This window comes from Sturnira hondurensis, unplaced genomic scaffold (genome assembly GCF_014824575.4).
Source record: "Sturnira hondurensis isolate 20B ecotype Veracruz unplaced genomic scaffold, ASM1482457v3 Scaffold0006413, whole genome shotgun sequence".
Taxonomy (NCBI): domain Eukaryota; kingdom Metazoa; phylum Chordata; class Mammalia; order Chiroptera; family Phyllostomidae; genus Sturnira; species Sturnira hondurensis.
Window position 1 is genome coordinate 16,761,888 of NW_028079044.1, and position 19,915 is coordinate 16,781,802.

The following is a 19,915-nucleotide window of genomic DNA, read 5'->3' on the forward strand; positions in this document are numbered from 1 at the left end:
AAAAAAAAAGTTGTTAGAAAAATTAGCACAAATTTCTTTATAAAGTTCAACATTTTAAGTCACGCTGTTTGAGTCAAACGGAGAAATAAGCCAGAAAATAATCTATCGAGATCTAAAAATTGTATTTTTTAGTTTAAAAAGTATACAATAGGAAATGCTCTTGAATCAAACAGGCCTGAGTCATGTCTCTAACTCTTAAGACTTACACAGACATTTGATTAAAATTTATTTTCAATATGTTTAATAGCATAAACATATTGCATACCAAATTTTAACACACTAGAGACTATTAATGCTTTAACTTGTCTTGCTGAGGTAGAGCTCAGAATAAGGCTTCTGCCATCTCTATTTAACTGAAGAGTTTCCTTAGACTGCAAAGCTGTTAGCAAAAAAAAAAGCAAAAGCTTACTACCATTTATACTTGCACTGAAACATAATTTTCTACATGCTGTGCAATTAAAATAAGAAAAATATTAATAGGGAAATGGGTCCAGTGTCAGACAGCCAATTCAAATTTTTCTTTTCATCTTATTCTAAGTTAGATTCTTATTCTAAATTAGATTCTAAGTTAATATAATTTCTCTAAACTCCTAATTTATTAAAAAAAACACATAAAACCAACTACCTGTTTTTATACTAGGATTCTATGTGAATTTTATTTAAGAAGAAAAATACTCAAGAAAAACTATAGCCCTGGGTCAATGCTTACACCAAATAAATCTCGGTAGCTACGCCCAGGGAGGTTATGTGCCTGGGAACAGGTCACACCATTTAATTAGAAATGGAACCAGGAGCACTTCTAAATCTAAAATGGTCAAAATTCTAAGTATAACAGATCCACATGAGGCAAAAATCATAAAGATCTGTTTTAAAAGTCCACAGAATTTAAAGCAATGGAAATTGAGTTTCTAAAGTTCAGTGATGAAATTAAGTACCATGCATCCTATACTTTTATTAATCTAATACGGACAACAACTCTGCAATATGATTAACATTTAAATACACAGGTGGGCAAAGGTAGGTTTACAGTTGCGAGTACATGGAACAGAATTTAATCTTGTATTATTTATTATTAAGCTATTTTTGTCCATTCTTGTATTTACTTATATACCCTAAGAAGTTACTGAATACTCAAAAAAACCATTTTAATTTTGTTGGCTAGCTTTCAAACTCTGAAAAGTATCTCTTATTCTATGTAAATTTAAGGTCTAAAAAAGTTTATTAGTAAATTAATATCTTGAAGTCTTATCATGTTGCTAATAATTCAAATTTATAGCAGATAACTACAATTTTCCAGAACTGGTTAATTTACTAGATCACTTTAAATAGCAAATATACATTAAAGATAAAAGAAATTCTTACCATGATTCCTATCTTTTACTTACTGCCTCATATATCCTTTCATGCCTATGTTTTTAAAATACACTTAAAAATTTTTATTTTACCAGACCTAAAATTATGTTTCTTGCAAGGCTCTAAAAAGAGTATAATGATACTCTGGATCATCATTGTGAGTTTTTAAATAATTAATGTTATAATTGTTTTATAAGTGAGGGCAAAAGGGTTATGTGAATTTCAGGGAGGACTCAGAAACCAGATTTGGGTTTCTCTACCACACCCACCTTCACAGTGTTCTCAATTCCTTACAAATGATGCCATCCATCATATATCACCCCCTGCTAGCCAGCATCCACTAAGAGTCAAGGAGAAACCTGGCTAGGACTCCTCAGAACTTTCCCACCAACATGAATGCCTCATCTCTCTTCTAAGCTTAGAATCCATATATCAAAGACTTCCAGCCAAGATGGAGGCATAGACATACTGTGCCTCCTCGAACAACCAAAATAAGGACAACAACAACTCAGAAGCAAAGTAACAACCAAAACTAAAAGAAAACTGAACTGTACAGAAGTCTGACAACCAAGGAGTTAAAATAGACACATTCCATCCAGACTGGTAGACTGGAGGAGTCCAGTGGAGGAGTGGAGAAGGGTTGTGGCACAGAAAGTGGTGACACTGGGCACGCAAGGCACCCCGGGCGGCAGGGCGGCACCAGGCAGACCCCCAGGTGTGGGGTGGCAATAGGCAGACCCAGCAAGCTGGTGACTGAGAAGTGAGGGACCGTACGCAAGGTGGCTGGCTGGCCGGAGTGGCCACACATTCGTGCAGATAACTGGGGAGCAAGACAGATCACACAACCCAGGGTCCTAGCGCCGGGAGAGACTTCCACCCTCACAGGAAAGTTCGCTGGAGAAACCCGCAGGGTCCTAGAACGCACACAAGCCCACCCACATAGGTATCAGCACCAGAAAGGCCCAAACTGAGGCGCAACAGAGAATAGAGCAAAGTGCCATTTTTTCCCTCTCAGACCCCGCCCCCATATACAGCGTCACAACCCAGACTCGGGTTGCTCCGCCCCTCACACATAATAGCTGAGAACAGATCAACACATTATGGCTCAAGCAGAAAAACAGCTCATAGCCCCAGAGCCAATACTTCTAAGTGACCAAGAGATAGCCAACCTGTCAGATGCACAGTTCACAACACTGGTGATCAGAATGCTCACAGAACTGGTTGATTTTAGTCACAAATTACATGAACAAATGAAGGCTAAACTAAGTGAAACGAAGGGAAATGCACAGGAAACCAATAGTGATGGGAAGGAAACTGGGACTCAAATCAAGGGAGTGGACCAGAAGGAAGAAAGAAACAACCAAACAGAAAAGAATGAAGAAACAAGAATTCAGAAAAATGAGGAGAGGCTTAGGAATCTCCAGCACTTCTTTAAACGTTTGAACATCGAATTGTAGGGTACCAGAAGGGGAAGAGGAAGACCAACAAGTGGAAAACTTATTTGAACAAATAATAAAGGAGAACTTCCCCAATCTGGCAAAGGACATAGACTTCCAGGAAATCCAGGTAGCTCAGAGTCCCAAAGAAGGTGGACCCAAGGAGGAACACATCAAGGCACATCATAATTACATTACCCAAGATTAAAATGAAGGAGAGAATTATAGAAGCAGCAAGAGATAAGGGGACAGTCACCTACAAAGGAGTTTCCATCAGACTGTCAGCTGATTCCTCCAAAGAGACCTTACAGGCAAGAAGGGGCTGGAAAGAAGTATTCCAAGTCACGAAATCCAAAGACCTACAGCCAAGATTGCTCTATCCAGCAAAGCTTTCATTAGAATGGAAGGGCAGATAAAGTACTTCTCAGATAAGGTCAAGTTAAAGGAGTTCATCATCACCAAGCCCTCATTTTATGAAATGTTAAAGGGACTTATCTAAGAAAAAGAAGATAAAAAACATGTATACTCAAATGACAGCAAACTCACAATTATTAACCACACCTAAATAAAAACAAACTAAGAAAACAACTAGAACAGGAACAGAACCACAGAAATGGAGATCACATGGAGGGTTAGCAACAGGGGAGTGGGAGGAGGAGAGGGGAAAGGTACAGACAATAAGCAGCATAGATGGCAGGCAGAAAATAGGGGGAGGGCAAGAATAGCATGGGAAATGTAAAAGCTAAAGAACTTAACTCACATGGACATGAACTAGAGGGGAGAATGTGGGAGGGAGAGGGTATGCAGGGTGGAGGAGAATGAAGGCGGGAAATGAGACAACTGTAATAACATAATCAATAAAACATATTAAAAGTAAATAAATAAAGGTTCAAAAGTTTATTTCTACCTCCACCTGTCTAATTTTACACCCAGCAAAAATACTTTTCAAACATAAAAGCAAAATGCTTTTTCCAGGTACATATAAGACATTATTCTCATTTTTAAACTATTTAACACAAACATGGTTAACAATGCATTGTATGGTATATAAGGTGTAAAAGTAAAATCTTTGACAACAGCAACACAAATGTGAGACAGAAAAATGAATGTATACTGTCAAGCTCTTATACTAGGAAACATTACATTATTTAAAAATTGGCTGCGTGTTGAACCAAAAACCAATGCCAATGATACAATCAATCGCACCTATGTATTCTAATAAAGCCTCCATAAAAAGCCAAAAGGGTTCAGAGAGCTTCCAGGTTATTGAACACAAACATGTGGAGATACAGGGAGAGTGGAGAACCAAGGTAGGTAGGGCATGGGAAGCTCCTTGCCCTTTCCCTTGTACCTTACCCTATGTGTCTCTTCCATCTGCTTGTTCCTGGGTTAGCTCCTTTATAATAAACCACTGATCTACTAAGTAAAGTACTTCTGATATATGAGTTGCTCTAGTAAATTAATCAAACCCAAGGAAGTACTACTTGAAACTCCAATCTATAGCCAGTTGAACATGTAGAACCCCAGGCAACAACCTGAAGTTGCAACTGGCATCTGGAGGGGAGAAAGAGGAGTAGTGTTGCAGGACTGAGCCTTAACTGTGGAATCTGGTGCTATCTCTGGGTAGATTGTGTCAGAATTAAGTAAAATTATAGCACACCCAATTGGTATCCCAGAACTGGGTGGATATGTGGATCCATGGGGAAACCCCCCCACACACACACACACGCACAGTAATCAGGTCCCAGAAGCCTTTTATTTTATACATTTAAGAGTACTGAAAGGAAAATAAGGCAGTCATAATAGATTTTAACATTTCTCTTACAGTAACTGACAGAAAAAAAGTAAGATAAAAAATCAGTACCATTACAAAAGGTCTGAACACACTATATCAATTAACATGTCCTAAAACAGCAAAATATTATTTTCCAGTTCCCACAGAACACTGACAGAGACAGACATTATTCTGAGCCTCAAAAAAATTCTCAACAGCCCTGACCAGTATGGCTTAGTTGGTTGGGCATGGTCCCACAAAGCAAAAGATCACCGGTTAAATTCCCAGTGAGAGCACATGACTAGACTGCAGGTTCAGTCACCAGCCACGGTGTGCATAAGAGGCAACCATTCAATGTTTCTCTCCCTCTCTTTCTCCCTCACCCCCCAAAATAAATATAGAAAATCTTTAAAAACTCTTGATAAACTTAAAAGGTTTGAAATATACAGACTATGTCATTACAATGGAATTAAACTAGAATATTTGGAAATAGCTAAGTATTTGGAAATGAAACAACACAATTCTAATTACCCATAAGTCACAGAGAAAATGACCAAAAATCAGAAAATATTTTGAAGAGAGTGAAAACAGAACTTATCAGAATTTACAGGATACAGGTTAAGCTGCACTTTGAAGAAAATGCTATTTTACAAAAGAAGTCCAAACCACAAATAACTGTTCCCACCTTAAAAACCTAAAAAAAATAAATTAACTAATTAAACCCAAAAACAAGGAGAAAAAAATTAACAAAACAAAAAGTAGACAAACAGAAAGATTAAAAAAAACCAAAAACTTCAAAGAAAGATAAAAGATATTCTAAACAATACATGAAAATCAATTGTACAACTTAAATAAAATGGATGAGTCTCCTGAAAGATAGATTCTACAGAAACTGACTCAAGGAAAAAAAGGCTGAACTCCTCTATAGCTGTTAAAATAAACTGAGTTTGAGTTAAAAACCTTTTCACAAAGGAAACTACAGACCCAGATGGCTTCAATGGTCAATACTATAATGTATTTGAGGTTCAAAAACATATACCAACACTATGTAAATCCCTTCAGAGAGTAAAAGAGGAGAAAATAGTTATTAACTCATTTTATGAACATCATTATCCTGACAGCAAAATCAGATAATGGAACTACAAAAAAGAAAACTATACTTCAATATTCCTTTCATGACCATGGATATAAAAATCCTTACAAATACGTTAGCAAATTTGCCCTGGCCAGTGTGTCTCAGTTGGTTGGAGCGTCATCCTGTACCTAAAGGGTTAAGAGTTCGATTCCCGGTCAGGGCATATACCTAGGCTATAGTTTCGAATCCCAGGTGGGGCACAGACAATCCCTAGTCCCACTACACAGGAGGCAACATTGACCTATGATCAATGTTTCTCTTTCACATTCATGTTTCTCTCCATTCCTCTCTCTCTAAAAAAGCCAAAGAAAAAAACTCTTCAAGTGAAGCTAAAAATAAAAATACATTTGTGCAAATTAAATCCAGAAAAAAAAATCATGACCAACTGAGAATTATTCCAGCAATGCAAGGTTGGTTTAATACTCAAAACCAACGTGATTCACTACACTAACAGATTAAAAAAAGAAAAAAAATACCATGACTTTCGTAACAGATACAACAGGAACATCTGACAAATTTCAACACTCATTCATGATAAAATTACAAAAACTCAGGAAACTTAGGATCTTGCTTGATCTGTAAGGCTACCTGCAAAGGGCCTATAGCTATCATCATCATATGATTTAAGACTAGATGCCTTCTACCTAAGATCAGAAACAAGATAATGACATCTGCATCAGTACAGTAAGACAAGATGCAAGAAATTCTGGAAGCAACTACAAAAGAAAGTTAAGAAAACACTTCCATTCAGATAACCAACAAAAATACAAAAACCTAGTAATAAAGTTAATGATATGTGTGCAATGATTATACAATAAAGACTATGTAATACTGCTGAGAGATTAAAGATGACCTTAAAAAAGAGTCCTATTATCATCACGTTCATAGATCAGAAAACTAGTTAAGATGACAACCCTCTCATACCCATCTACTGATAAAAACAATTCCAATCAAAATCCCAGTAAAACATTTTATAGAAATCAATCAATTCTAAATGTATATGGAAATACAAAGGATTTAAGTAGCCAAAAATTCTGAACTTCAACAATGCTGAAGAACTTGCTCTCTCTGACTTAAAGAATGGTACACACACACACTCACTCATACACACACAGTCAAGTAATTTTTGACAAAGGTGTTCAAATAATTCAATGGGGAAAAATCTTTGCAAAAAACGATGCTAAAATGAATGGATATTAATTTAAAAAGAGACAAAGACCTGAATTTTACAACAATAGTATAGCACATGAAAAGATGCTTTACACCTTAGAGAAATTAAAATTACAATAAAATACCAGTATATGTGCAACTACTGTATATATGGCTAAAAGTTGACAACATGCAAAGGGTTGCTGAAAATGCGTAACAAGTAAATGGTTACGTGCTGGGTAGAATTCAAAGGTGGCCTTCTGAAATTCCCAGCCCCTGGTATACCTCTTCTCCCAGTTATTCAAACAATAATCTAGGTTCTGCTGCAAGAGAATTTTGTGTATGCATTTAAAGTTCCAAGTCAGTTGATCTTAGGGTAAGATTATTCAGGTGGGTCTGTTGTACTCACAAGAGCCTTTTAAAAACAGAGAGGAGAAGTCAGAGATGAAAAGCATGAGAAGAATTCAACCTAAGGGAGATGAAGTGGGCCATGTGCCACTGAATGCAGGCAATCTCTAGGAGCCAGCTCACAGTGAACAATGAAACAGAGACCCAATCCTGCAAGAAACTGAATTCTGCCAAAAACCTAAAAGAGCTTGGAATAAGAATCTTACCCAGAACTTCCAGACAAGAACAAAGCCTCACTGACATCTGGATTTCAACCTTGTGATACCCTGAAGAGAACCTGTCCTGAACTCTGACCTACAGAACTAAGTATGAAATAATAGGTGCTGTTTCAAGCTACCAAGTTTATATTTTGTTTCACAGCAATAGAAAACTAACAACCAGACTTACAGTATATGTGACTAAAAATAAAAATGTTGACATACCAAGTGTTGGTGAAAATGTTGAGTGCACCTGAAATTTTTATATATTGCTGGCGGAACCTCAAAATGGCACAGCCATTTTGGAAAAAATGTTTGGTGAGCTCTTAACATCAAGAGACTTTGCAGACTAGGGAGGCTTGAAAGAAGTATTCCAAGTCATGAAAGGCAAGGCCCTACATCCAAGATTACTCCATCTAGCCAAGTTATCATTTAGAATGGAAGAGTAGATGAATCACTTCCCAGATAAGTCAAGTTAAAGGAGTTCATCATTACCAAGCCCTTATTATATGAATTGTTAAAGGGACTTATCTAAGAAAAAGAAGATTAAAACTATGAACAAACTCACAACTATCAACTACTGAACCTAAAAAAGAAAAACAAACTAAGCAAATAACTAAAACAGGAACAGAATCACAGAAATGGAGATCACATGGAAGGTTATCAGCAGGGAATGGGGAGAATGGGGGGAAAGGCACAGGGAATAAGAAGCTTAAATGGTAGGTACAAAATAGACAGGGGGAGGTTAAGAATAGTATAGGCAATGGAGAAGCCAAAGAATGTACATGTATGACCCATGGACATGAACTAAGGTGGAGGGTGGGGAGAATTCTCGTTGGAGGGCAGTGCAGGGTGGAGGGGAATTATGGGCAGGAAAAAAAAAGGGGACAATTGTAATAGCATAATCAATAAAATATACTTTAAAAAAGAACTTTAGATGTTCACTTTCCTTGATGTTCACTTTTCATAATGAGCATCTATTAAGCATCTGGTCCTACATACACTAAAACAAGGTCCTATGTACACTAAGTAAGTAGTACTTTAACACTAAAGTTTGCAAGGAGAGCCCATAACCAAGTAAGACAATGCTGTCACCTCTTCAAGTCTACCAGACGAATAACTAAATATTCTGACAGCATGCCCTTTGAAAGCATTCTAAACTTTACCGTATGCACCTATAACATTTATTTTTATTCTCTTGTATCTTCACACCCTTAAGATCAAAGTAACTCTAAGAAAATGAGATAAAAGGGGTCGCAAAATATTTTCATTTCTTTGCCAGAAAATTTCTTTAGAAAATACTTTCCTATTCCTAATTTAATGTGGACCAAAATTGATAATCATAATCAAGTATATTTTTAAAATAATACTGGACAATGTTGTCTTGAAGGAAAAAGTTAAATATGTCCAAATGTTTTTATCTGCTAAAAAACAAAGGTTACCAACTTTCTACTTAATGTGATTATTGCAACAAAATCAATCAAAATCAATTTTTTCCCAAAGGGTAAAAATCAATGACCACCTTAATAACTGCTGTTCTAGAAGATATTCTTTATACTTAGAAGTAAAAAATATGGTATGAAACTGTGGATAGGTGAATTGGAGGAAAGGAAACAAAAAGATCAAAAGAGATAAAAATAGCTGATATCAACAGATTTCCAGAGACCAGTCTTTGTCTTTCAAGCTGTGAGTGCACAAGTGACCCTCCGTCTAGGCACTGACTTCTCCATGGAGGAAATAAGACTAGATGAGTACAAGGTTTCTTAAAGCTACAGTAAAAAATTTTTTGACTAGTAATGAAGATGCTAGACGTATTTAATTATAAGGAAGAGTGGGACACAGAGAGAAAGGAAGAGAGAACACAGAAACTAAAAGCATTTTGTTGGTCCAAGAGACAGTTTCCCAAATACAGTATACTTAATTTTTTATTATTTTATTTTGCAGGCCAATACAACAGTTAGCGTGAAAAAGGGGCAGCCAGTAAATCTCAGAAGCAAATGTTGTTGGCAATATAAATCGAACATTATCCATAGTTACAAGCAACAAATCTGGTACCAGGGATTTTATGGATACTTTATAAAAGTTAGTGATGCTATCATATAACAAGAGTGGTATATAAGACAGTATACCAATGTTAAACAGTGACTAGTTTTCCAGGAGAAGTAAAAAACATATCTGTACTTTTCAAATGATTTTAGGAAGGGAAAACCCCTAAAAATATCTAGCCTGATAAATGCTGCCACCAAAACCACACTCTGGCTTGGACTTATCTAGGGAATGCCTGAAGATATATAATATGCTATGTTAAAGATCTTACTACTGTATAATGGGGCCAGAAATAATCCTACCTAATACTCACTTTTACAGTGTAAAACTAATCTATTAAATCACACCTATGCAAATCCTACTTTTCTCTACCACTCAATATTAACACGATTTCTGTATGTTTATCTTGTATCCTGAAGTCTTACTGGAGTCATTATTAATTCCAGGGTTGGTTTTCTTTTGGGTTTTTTGTAAGTTTCTCAGAATTTCCTATGTAGGCAACCATACCATCTGCAAATAGGAACAATTTTTCTTATTTTTCAACCTGTATACTTTTTGTATTCTTTTCCTGAATTATTGCACTGCCTAGAACTTTTAGAACTAAGTTGAAAGAGTGTTGAGAGCCTATTATCTTTGCCTTGTTACTGATCTTATGGAGAAAGCATTTAGTCTTTGCCATTAAGTATGTTAGCTATATGTTTTTATAGATATTCCTTACCCAACTAAGTTCCTTCTGTATATCTTACATCTCTAAGTTTTTTTAAATCATAAAAGAGGACTAAATTTTATTATTTTTCTCCATCAACTGATGTGATGTGTTTTTTCTTCTTGAGCATGTTAATAATGTAGGTTATTTATATTAACTGAGTTTCAAAATAGTGAACCAGCCCTGCATCCCTGCAATGAACCATACTTGGTCATGGTGTATTTTTTTATGTACTGCTTAATTTTATTTGCTTATATTTTTGCTAAAGATTTGTGTATCTACTTTAATACTAGAATATGAACCTACAGTTTCTTTTTTGTCCATCCCTTTTTATTTCTGCTACGGAGGCAAGGGGGGCTATTCAAATTATCTATTTCATTCTGGGTGAGCTGTGGTAGTCTGTATTTTTCAAGGAACTGGTCTATTATATCAAAGTTGTCAAATTTATGTACTTATTCACAGTATTCCCTTATTATTGTGTTATGTCTGCAAGGTCTATGGTGATACCTCTTTTTCACTCCTTCCCGATATTGGCAATTGGTACCTTTTATTCCTCTTGGTCTTGTTAGAGGTTTTTCAATTCAGTGATATTTTTGAAGAACCAGTTCTTTTTTCATTGATTTTCTCTGTTTTTCTATTTTCAACGTCAATTATTTCTGCTTTCATCTTTAGTCCCTTTTTCCTCCTTGCTTTGGGTAAATTTTTTTGCAGATTTTTTTAAGGTTCTTGAGATGGGAGCTTAAATAATCAGAGATATTTTTCTCTTTCCTAAAATGTGCATTTAGTGCTTTATGTTTCCCTCTCGGTGTGGCTTTAGTGATGTCCCACCAACTTCAATTGGTTGCATTCTTATTTTTATTCAGTTCAAAATATCTTTAATTACCATTGGGACTTTGTCTTTGAACATGGATTATTTAGAGTTATGCTGTTTAGTTTTCAAGTGTTCAAAGATTATTCCAGGCATCTTTCTGTCGGTGACTTCAAGTTTGATTCTGCTGTTGTCAGAGAACACATTTAAAATGATTTCAATTCTTTTATGTTTGCTGAGGTCTGTTTTTATGGCCCAATACACAACTTACTGGTCTAGTTCTGCAGGCTCTTGAAAAGGTGGTATACACTGTTATTCAGTAGTGTCCTGTAAGTGTCAATTACATACTAATCGTTAACTACTGTTGAGTGCTTCGATATTCTTGCTGATTTTCTGCCTAGTTGTTCTATCATTTGCTGAGAAACAGCTGTTGAAGTCTCCAAGTATAATTTTGGACTTGCCTTTTTTCTCCATTCAGTTCTATCAGTATTTGCATCATATACTGTACTTTGCAGCTTTATTGCTTGATGTAAACACATTTAAGACTGCTATGTTTTCTTGATGGATTTATCTTTTCATCATTATATAGTGGCCACTCACTGTTTTGGGTAATTTTCTTTGCTATGAGGTCTACTTCTCATATTAATATAGTCATTCCTAACTCCTAAAGATTAATGCTTGCTTGCATGATATACCTTCTTTCTTCTTTTTACTTTAAATATGCCTGTATCATTACATTTGAAGTGAGTTTCTTGTAGACATCACAGAAGTGGGTCATGTTTTTAATCTGCTTGGCCAATATATGTATTTTAATTGGTATATTTTACCATTTATATTTAATGTCATGATGCACATGTTAGGGATTAATGTGCCATTTTCCCTTTTGTTCTCTTTGTTTTCTTTATCCCGTTTTCCTGTGGGTTACCTGAACATTTCTGAAAATCCCATTTTGATTTATCTAGTACTTTCAAGTATATCTCTTTATACAGCTTTCTTAGTGATTGCTCTATGTATCACATTATATATAACTTACAGCTGTCCTAAATATTCTTTACATACCTTTAGAATCACATCACACAATGCTACAATTTTTGCTTAACTGTCAAACATAATTTAGGAAACTCAAAGGCTTATTGTACTTACCCAAACTTTTATACTTCAAATTGTTCTGTCCTCCTTCCTAATGCTCCAAGTGTTCCTTCTACTACCATTTCTCTCCTTTTTTTAAAACATCCTTTAGCAATTTTTAGGGTATATTCTGGTGGAGACATATTCTTGTAATTCTTTCATCTGAGATGTCTTCATTTCCCTTTTATTCCAAAAGGTTATTTTCTCTGGATATAGGGTTTTGGACTAATAGTTCCTTTCTTTCAGCACTTGAAAAATGTGTCATTTCCTTCTGGCTTCCACGGTTTCTGATGACACACCTGTCATTTGAACTGTTTCTCCCTTCTATATAAAGTATCATTTCTCTTGAGCTGATTTCAACATTAATTTTTCTTTAGTTTTTGGAAGTCTAACTTTAAGGTATCTTCTTATAAATTTCAACGGGTTTATCTTGCCTAATGTCCACTCAGCTTCATGAATCTGTAGGTTAAACATCTTTTGACAAATGTGGGAAATTTTCAGCCACTATTTCCTTAAGTACTTTTTCATCCTTGCCCTCTTTCTTCCTCTCCTGGGAATGCAGTGACACAGTGTTAAATCTTTTTTATAGTCCCACAGTTTCTTGAGGCTCTGTAGATAATTTTTTCCAGTCTACCATATTTTGCTGTGTATAACGTGCTCCCGTGGCAATGTGCACCCACGTTTTTGTGCACATTATACACAGGATTATTGTCCTATTAGTTATACCCATAGTGTGTAGTAATTATACCCATGTATAATGCGCATCCTTACTTTTCCCTCAAAAATCTGGACAAACAAGTGTGCAATAAATATGCCAAAATATGGTATTTTCTTTTTGTTGTTCAGATTGGGCACTTCCCTGTATTCTACCTACCAGTTCACTAATTTTTTCCTTTGCTCTATTTGCTCACTAACTGAGCCACTTTATCAGTTATTATATTTTTCAGTTCTATTTGTCCTTCTTTATATCTTCTATTTATTTCATGGTTTTCTATTTCTTTCATGATTCCTATGTATCAAGCTGTTGAGGTGGCAGGCTCACTGCTCCTTTTTGAGACTATATGTGCCAAATATTCAAGTGTGAATAACCAGATTTTGTCAGTTGTTCTCAAGTTATTTTGGTGTTCTATGAAAAAGACAGCTCCTTCAGCGTGCAAATCACATAAATACTTGTTTTTTTCCTCAAAACCACCATCTTAATTTCAGTATGCAGAAGTGGTACCTTGCACATATATCATTTTACAATATAGAGTATTAAGATATATATACATACATAATAATCAGATTTAATAAAATACTCTTTACTGCTTTACCAAGGATATTCTTAAGCAAAGCTGGTGTTTTTTCAAACTGCAAATGCATGGCAGTGAAGAATTAAAAGGACTACAAGTACGATATGTTGTCACTGTTTTGATTCATGTAAGTCAGTCAAGGGTGTGAAACTCATCTTTCACCAAGGACCACATCAGCCTCACTTTTACCTTCAAAAGGTCGAAATAATTTTGGGATTGTATAAATGTAACTACTGTTAGGGAGTTGAAATTACATTTAACTGTTAGGGAGTTGAAATTACATTTGACCCTTTGAAGGCAACTGCGAGGCTGATATGGCCCCTGGGGAAAATGAGTTGACACCTCTGATGTAAGGTATCGGCAGTTACAACCACTGGTTTTGCATCACCAGTGCAAATGTAAACACAGTGAATAAAAACAAATAATGTTTAGTGTTATTATGAAAACAGTTTTGACCTTGTGAACCCCCTGAAATGATATTGGGATTTGCAGATATCCACGGACCACTTGTGAAAACTGTTGATACAGTTTAAAGATCTGTCTTATATTTTGCCAATAGGGAATAACAACATTTAAAGAATTTGAAATGAGATTCACCAATGAAAAAGAAAACACCTCAATACAGCAACAGAACCAGTACACCATGGATATAACTCTACGAGTCCTAGTATTCTATTATGGTTCTATAATAATACTTTATATTATCCTATAATACATAAATATGTCCCAATAGCATTCTTCTTTAAAATCTTTTTTCCCCAATAGCATTCTCTATAGCAAAAAAAAAAAAAAAAGAATCTTGGATTACATATTGTATTCAATTGTCATGTCTCTCTTTAGCATGCTTTAAAGTGGAACAATTAATTCTTCAATCTGTTTATGTCTTTCATGACTTGAACATTTTTAAAGATTACTGTCCAGTTATTTTGTAGATTGTCCCCCTCAACAGATTTGCCTGATGCTTCATCATTATTAGATTCAGATTATACCCTTCCAGTAAAATAATCACCAAGTTAGTGATATGTTCTTCCCAGATACCAGGAGAGAGATGATTATTTTTCTCATTACTGGTAATGTTTTCTTAGTTAAGGTCTGCCAGCTTTCTCCATTGCAAAGTTATTATTTTCTCCTTCATACTTAATAAGCATCTCATGGGAAGTTAGAGACTACTTAAATAATCAAGTTACTCCACGAACTTTCCCCCATTCGCTTTTAACATCCATTGATAATTCTGTGTGAGTTCATTACATTATGACTGCTGGGGAGAGCCAGCCTCTAACCTGATCACCATCTCCTGGTATTCACAGCCTTGCATAATCAATCCCCATCCCTTATGTAACTTACTTTTAACCAACCAAATATGGCAACATTAACAGGCCATCACTTCTGTGATTAGGTTTCAAAAGCCTGATTTCTGTCTTGCCAAGAGTCATTTTCTATAGCTTTTTCAGCTTACATGCTTTAATGAAGCTAACATAGCAAGAAACTGAGGGTGGCCTGCAGCCAACAACTGACAAGGAACTGAATGCCACCAACAACCAATGAGTGAGTGTGAAAGTGAATCGTTCCCCAATCAAACCTTCATGATACCTCATATCCAGGCTGATAACTTGATTTCAGCCTCTGATAGAACATGAGGCAGAGAACCCAGCTAAGTCCACAGTAACTGTGAAATAATGTGTGTTATTCTAAGCCACTACATTTTGGGGTACTTTGTTATGGAGCAATAGGTTAACTCATATAATTGCCATATGGTAGTTTTCTAATTCTGTCATTCCTTCAACATTTATTATTTGCCTCTCTCCTATAGGGGAAGGCTTTCTTTTCTCCTCCATTTCTACATGTATTTTGGTGTGAAAGCAGGGGTTTTATTTTAATGAGTTATAATCTTTTATTATCATTATCAAATTTGATTCTTAAATTGTCTCACATTTGGCCAATGGGAGTCCTTCCCCTTCAGTCTGGCTCCTGTGTCCTTTTAACAAGTCCCCCTCATCCTCTCGGCACTTATTATGTCCTGGGCACAGGATGTTCCAAGCATTGTCCTTTCTCTGTCCCAGTCCTGAAATCAGCTATTTCTCCAAGGAGCCGGGGTCCTTTTAGCTCAGAATGGTGTCACTTGAAGAAAGGCCCTTAACTTTCATGTAGCCTAATTTAATCATCTAATTTTAAATTCATTTTAATCATTTTAAACTATGATTAATTCTAAGCACACCCGATTATTTTTACTGGGCTACCTAAATGTAAGTTTTACTATATGATTTTGTATCTTTATATTGGTTATTAATACTCTGAAGCAATTTTCTGCATGTAAAAAAGGCAAGAGCCCACTACTTATACCCTTTTACAGAACCATTAGTGAGAGGGAGAAGGGATTCAAATGCTTTGTGCATTGCAGTATGTTAGGCATAAATCAAGTAATAAATATTACAGGCTCTCAGGTTCTTCAAAAATACAATTTTTAAAATGCAGGGGTCTATGGACATCCAGGTAGATGTACCAGCAAGCATAGAACCTAGACTCAAGGGAAAGATCATACTAAAGATACAACTTGAAATGGTCAGCATACAGATGGGTAGTCTTCACCACTCAAGAAAAAGTTCATAAAACATGGAAAATAAAATATTAGAAAACTAATACAAGAGAAGTTCATCAAAAACAAAGTGAATGATTAAATACAAAGAGAATCAGCAGAATATGGTTCTAGTCTAATAATTTAGTATTTTATTATAGCTTTATCATGATCTATAGTACACTATAATATTTTCTCATAATGGAGCACACATATTACTTTGGTTCTATTATGGTTCATATTCTAATATGGTTTTAAAAATCATGTAAGGAGCCCTGACTGGTTGGTTGGGCATCATGCCGCAAAGCGAAGATCACCAGTTTGATTCGGTGTCAGGGCACATGCCTGGGTGGCGGGGTCAGCCCCTAGTCGGGGTGCGTATGTGAGGCAACTGACCCTCGTTTCTCTCACACACCAATGTTTCTCAGACTCTTTCTCTCCTTCCCTTTCCCTCTCTCTAAAAATAAGCAAGTAAAATCTTACAAAAAAAAATCACCCAAGGAAAAATTTTAAGTCAGAAAGAATTAAGAGTGACAAAAGGAACAATTACTTTTTTTGATAGGTTCAGACTTTACTAAATCATACTATTAAAGAGTATAACTTTAATTTGATCAATAATAACTCTAAATTATGCAGATTGCTATACTAAGAGTAATTACCAACAGTAGCCCTACAAAATTATCTTTAAAATAACCTTCATGGATGCAGTATTTTAAATGATCTGCCAATTTATTGTAACACACAATTCTAGGTACTTTCTTATTTAATGAACACACAAAAATGAACCACATTATTGTGGGCCTATCAGAGAAAAATATTTTCTGAGTAGACACACAGCTACAGTGGGTGTGGATGGAATAAGATTCTCTTATTTTTTTTTTAAAGATTTGGTTGATTTATTTAATTTTATTGAGAGTAGAAGGGAAGGAGAGAGAGGAAGAGAAACATCAATGTGTGGCTGCCTCTCACCCATCCCCCATTCGGAGATCTGGCCTGCAACCCAGGCATGTGCTCTGACTGGGCATTGAACCAGGGATCCTTTGGTTCGCAGCCCATGCTCAATCCACTGAGCTACACTAACCAGGCTATCTCTTATTTTTTAAGATCTTATATATTTATTTTTTTGCCAGGCGGGGGAGAAACATCAATGTGAGAAAGAAACATTGATCAGTTGCATCATACATACCTCAATAGGGAACTGAACCCACAACCCAGGCATGTGCACTGATTGGGAATCAAATCAGCAACCTTTCACTTTGCTGGAAAATCCCCAACCACTTGAGCCACACTGGTCAGGACCAAGATTCTTTTTCAACTAGACCTAAATTAAATGCAAAGGAGTTGTTTCCAGACATGGCATCAGTTACCTACTATGATTACCTTACTACACTGCAAGCTCTACGAGAGCCAAGCACTTTTTTGTTTTTACTAGTTATTCTTCCATGTATAATACACAAAAAAATACTTAAAACATTTTGAATTATTACTGAAACATGTTTTTGTAAATCTTCATTATCCTTTTTATTTCTTTGAAAAATGTATCATGTCCTAAACAACTGGTATGTGAACTTTAAACTTTTTCATTTATCAATCAATCACCTCTATGTGAACTCACAATTTTTCCAGGAATGAGGCTTCCAACATTTAAGAAAACTTTTTTAAAAATATATTTTATTAATTATGCCATTACAGGTGTCCCATTTCCCTTCATTCCCCTCCCCCTACACATCCCTCCCCCCACATTTTCTCCTTTAGTTCATGTCCATGTGTCATTAAGTTCTTTAGCTTCTACATTTCCCACACTTGCCCCACCCAGTCTATTTTCTCCCCACCATCTATGCTACTTATTCTCTGTATCTTCTCCCTGCTCTCCTTCTCCCACTCGGCTGTTGCTAACCCTCCACGTGATTTCCATTTCTGTGGTTCCGCTCCTGTTTTAGGTGTCTGCTTAGTTTGCTTTCGTTTTAGGTGTGGTTGTTAGTAACTGAGTTTCCTGTCCTTTCACTGTTTATATTTTTCTCCTTTCTTAGATACGTCCCTTTAACATTTCATATAGTAAGGGCATGGTGATGATGAACTCCTTTAACTTGACCTTATCTGAGAAGCCCTTTATCTGTCCTTCCAATCTAAATGAAAGCTTTGTGAGATACAGCAATCTTGGATGTATCTCTTGTCTTTCATGACTTGGAATACATCTTTCCTGCCCTTTCTTGCCTGTAAGATCTCTTTTGAGAAATCAGCTGACAGTCTGATGGGAACTCCTTTGTAGGTGACTGTCCCCTTATCTCTTGCTGCTTCTAGAATTCTCTCCTTCATTTTAACCTTGGGTAATGTAATTATGATGTGCCTTGATGTGTTCCTCTTTGGGTCCACCTTCTTTGGGACTCTCTGAGCTTCCTGGACTTCCTGGAAGTCTATGTCCTTTGCCAGACTGGGGAAGTTCTCCTTTACTATTTGTTCAATATTTGTTTTCCACTTGTTGGTCTTCCTCTTCCCCTTCTGGTACCCTACAATTCGATGTTCAAACGTTTAAAGAAGTGCTGGAGGTTCCTAAGCCTCTCCTCATTTTTCTGAATTCTTGTTTCTTCATTCTTTTCTGTTTGGTTGTTTCTTTCTTCCTTCTGGTCCACTCCCTTGATTTGATCCCAGTTTCTTTACCATCACTATTGGTTCCCTGTGCATTTTTCTTCATTTCACTTAGTGTAGCCTTCATATTTTCATCTAACTTGTGACCAAAATCAACCAATTCTGTGAGCATCCTGATCACCAGTACTTTGAACTGTGCATCTGATGGGTTGGGTATCTCTTGGTCGCTTAGAAGTATTGGCTCTGGGGCTTTGAGCTGTTCTTCTTGAGCCATAATGTTTTGGTCTGTTTACACCTGTTCTGTATGAGGGGCGGAGCCTTAGGTGTTCACCAGGGCAAGGCAATCCACATCTCTGGGTTGTGATGCTGTATGTGTGTGGAGGTGGGGTTAGGGAGGGAACAACTGCGCTTGTTCCACACTCTTTCAGATTCCAGTCCCCTCTGACACTTCCTACAAGCAATTTGGGCCCTTCCAGTGCTGGTTCCTGGGTGGGTGGGCTTGTGTACATTCTAGGACCCTGTGGGTCTCTTCAACCAACTCTCCTGTGAGGCTGGGAGTCTCTCTCGCACCTTTTTAATCGGTGCTTTTAGGCTTTATTTCCCAGCACTGGGGCCCTGGGTTGCGCAGTCTGTCTCACTGCCTGTTTTTGCCTAGTTTATCTGCGCCCAAATGTGTGACTACAGTCAGCCAGCCACCTTGCGTGCTCTGCTCGTTTCCTCCCAGTGTCAGAGGTCCGCTAGCCCCACGCAACCTGTGTGCCCAGGGTCTACCAGCCACCACCTTTTCCTGCCTGATCCCTCTCTGCAGGCCGCCAATTCCACCCTTCTTACTGGTCTGGTTGAATGGTTCTCAGACTTCCATACAGTTCAATTTTCTGTCTGTTATGTTTCTAAATGTTTACTGTCCTTAATTTTGGTTGTGCGAGGAGGCACAGTGTTTCCACCTATGCCTCCATCTTGGCCAGAAGTCCTGTCTCAAGAAAACTCTTAGAAGACAAAGTATTTGTCCAAAAGGTTAAGAATGATAACCTACAATGTACTTAACACACTGTAAGCAATCAGTAAAGCCAAGGATTTAATAAAACTTCATTCCCAAATGTACAAAATATCCCTCAAGAAGCAACAGACACACAACAAATCTTTATTAATGCAGAGCTCTTTTAAAAAACCTGCCGGCTCTTTTCATCTGGTTTTATTCTAACAATGGAATTAATTTTCTTCAAATTAAGACAATTTTTTACTTAAAGTCCTAAAATCCTTCAGACAGTTCAGATATACTAATTTAAATTGCAATAACTACTTTTTTGTTCAAACTGAATATGAAA

The 19,915-nt window shown here is 36.5% G+C and overlaps 1 protein-coding gene across 2 annotated transcripts in view; it reads right to left on the reverse strand.

The window, feature by feature from the left end:
- The window catches only part of PPP3R1 (protein phosphatase 3 regulatory subunit B, alpha), a 61,128-nt gene that overhangs the window by 24,702 nt on the left and 16,511 nt on the right, over positions 1-19,915 (reverse strand). The window lies entirely within an intron of this gene.